The sequence below is a fragment of the Citrus clementina genome, unplaced genomic scaffold, assembly GCF_000493195.1.
Source record: "Citrus clementina cultivar Clemenules unplaced genomic scaffold, Citrus_clementina_v1.0 scaffold_8, whole genome shotgun sequence".
NCBI lineage: Eukaryota > Viridiplantae > Streptophyta > Magnoliopsida > Sapindales > Rutaceae > Citrus > Citrus x clementina.
This window is the reverse complement of record NW_006262022.1, coordinates 4772008-4775333: the sequence shown is the minus strand read 5'-3', so window position 1 is coordinate 4775333 and position 3326 is coordinate 4772008.

The following is a 3326-nucleotide window of genomic DNA, read 5'->3' as shown; positions in this document are numbered from 1 at the left end:
TCACCAGGACTAAGACATTCCACAATTATCAATTATTCCTTACCCCCAACTTGAAAGAGATATTGTCCTCAATGTTTTAAAAGGAAAGAGGAAGAGTTTAGAAGACATCATATGAACATTGCAATAGAAAATATTTATAGACGAAGAGCTAAATCTAATTTGTACTTCTTATTGCTACTACTGCTACCATCATCAGTCGACCAATCTAGCACAAATATTTTGGGATCTGGCTCTGGTGTATAAGCTTGTAAAAGATTAAGTAATTCATTAGAAGTAAAAGCAAAGATAAAGAGTCTTTTTTTTTCAGAGTATGGAACAAAATGATTCTTTATTGCATGGTTAATAAAATTTATCAAGCCATCATAAAAAATATTAACATTTAACAAACCGATGGGTATTTTATGAATGTTCAAGTGGGCTCAATATGCAAATGTAGTCGGTGCCTCAAAAGTTGCAAGATCTCCTAGCAAGAAAATAAAAGCATCAGCATAATTTAGCATTTTAGATATTCTCTCTTGCATAATTGATACCACTAATTCTTCTCTAATTGGTGGGCCTAGTGCTTGGCTTCCTCTAGTAAAAACCGCTTCTGAGACAAGTCTTGATAACCCTCGTTCACCTCCTCCATATACAAGATGTAGTTTCCTCTCTACTATGACACAACCAAAATTTACAACTGCCTAAATGAATTCTTTGTACTTTCCATAGTGAAATCCAACAAGCACACAAATGCTTTTGAATTGTTTACTCGAAGATGCTACCATTGGAATAATCTTCAAAAATAAGTTGTGAGTGTTTGAAAAACGAGCTCATATTTAAAGATCTTGGTGACAGAAATAATGAAAAACAGTTGTAAATGGATTGACATATTTGTCAAACGACGAGTAAAACTCGTGGCTCAATAATTCAAAAGTAATAGTAAAAAGAAAATAGTGATTAGAAAAAGAAAACAGTAAAAGAATACAAATATTATTAAATAAAAAATCACACTACTAAATTCAATAATGCAAATGATAAAAGAACAGCAAAATAAAAAGATATTTGCGGGTAGTTGTGATTGTGGCTCACATATTCCTTTGGTTTTACGTCCAGTAACGGCTTGAACGCCCTCTATGGGTTGAGGTTAGGCTTCCCATCCATTTTTCTTATAAACTGGCAAACAAGGTCTTTTTAAGTCAGATTCCCAAGACTAAACTGTGTACTTTTTTTTTTGGAATAGTATCCATAAATTATGAATCTCACGTTGCACAAATCCGCTTCGATGCGTCTCAAGAGATCGTAAGATATTATCTAACAATTCTTTACTCATGCCATCTTTAATGAATTTAATTTTAACTTCACGAGTATCAGACACAATTCCTAAAGATTTATAATCGGGTCGTTTGCAATTAAGTCGTACACAGCTATGATATTTTGAGCCAAGTCGTTTAGCTCTCTTTTTTTTAGCAAATGTACTTTTACCAAAATCAGACATGAAATAAACAAATGGATCAGAAAACACACCTGCTAATCGAACCTTTGCTTCAATTAACCAACGAATATTAGAAGGAATGCCATTGATCATTAACAAACGCAATCGTTCACAACGAGCTTTGGAAATTTTCTTAAGGGCATTTTGAGGAAGAGAGAGAAAATTCTTATGCAGTTTATGTTATATTTCTTCCATGTTTGATTTTGGGGTTTCAGTTATTGTGGGAAACTGAAGATACCGACTTAAGAAGTCACGGAGTATCGTTATCTGCCGTTTCTATGGAAAAATAAACCAAAATACACCAAAATAAAGAGAATTAAAACTGCAAAATCAAATCAAAAATGAAAGTAAACAAAACAACAAAAACAAATCACATAAAGAAAAGAAAAATGAATTTACATTCGTCCTTTTATTGAGTTAACTTCAAGCTCGAATTGATATTCATATATACATCTCTCTACTGCTCTGAATTATGTTTCTAGATCCTCAACATAGAACACTAATGTTGGTGGTTGCAGATCCTAAAGTGGATGTGATTTATAGCTTTGTATCAGGCCTCTTAAGTGAAATTTCACACGCAGAAATCTTTTAAGGTGTGTGAATAAGAACTTTCTTATTGAGGTACTCTTGACGTATAATGAAAATTGATGAGAGAAAATATAATTGTCAAACAAACATGCTTAAACAAGAAATATAATGTTAAAAAATAATATGTACAGTGCATTAATCAAGAGAGAAAGAAAAAAAATCAAACAATGAAATGGCAAAATAACAGTAAAACAAAAAAAAAATGAATCAGTCATTAATGACTTAATCAAGAATTGGTGGGTCACCCAAATTAATTTCGGTGTCTTTTTTACGTGCGTGATGTTCTAGATATGGTTTTAATATTTGACTATTAACTTTAAATGTAACACTGTTATTTGGATCCTCAATTTTTATGGCCCCATTTGAATATATTTTTTTACAACAAATGAGCCACTCCATTTTGACTTTAACTTCCCTGAAAATAAATGAAGATGATAATTATAAAGTAAGAATTATAAAGCAATATTTTTTTACTAATCTCAAATGTTTTCCAAAAAATTCTTTTGTCATGAAAAGCTTTTGTTCTTGCCTTAATAATTCTTGAATTTTCATATGCATCATTCCTTAATTCCTCAAGTTCATTCAATTGCAATTTATGTTCTAGTGATTTATGTTCAAGTTCAACAGGTAAATGACAAGGTTTACCATAAACTAACCGATAGGGTGACATTCCTAATGACATTTTAAATGCAATACAGTAGGCCCAAAGTGCATCATTAAGTCTAAGAGACCAATCTTCTCTGTTTGGGTTAACCGTTTTTTCCAGAATTTGTTTTATTTCCCTATTTGCTAATTCAACTTGACCATTTTTTTTAGGATGATAAGGGATAAAAACTTTATGTGTAATTATGTATTTCTTCATTAAAGACTAAGATGACTTATTACAAAAATGCTTACCTCCATCACTGATAATAACTCGAGGGATTCCAAATCGACTTAAAATGTTCTCTTAAAAATTTAACCATAGTTTTGCTATCATTATTTCGACAAGAAATTGCTTCAATCCATTTTGAGCCATAATCAACTGCAATTAATATATACACAAATCCAGAAGAAGATGGAAACGGACCCCTGAAATCAATTCCCCAACAGTCAAATATTTCAATCTCAAGTATGAGATTTAAAGGCATCATGTTTCTTTTAGTAATTGATCCCAATTTTTGACATTTTTCACAAGTTTTGCAAAATTCGTATGTGTCTTTGAATATGGTAGGCCAATAAAATCCACACTGTAAAATTTTAGTAGTAGTTTTTCTTGAAGAAAAGT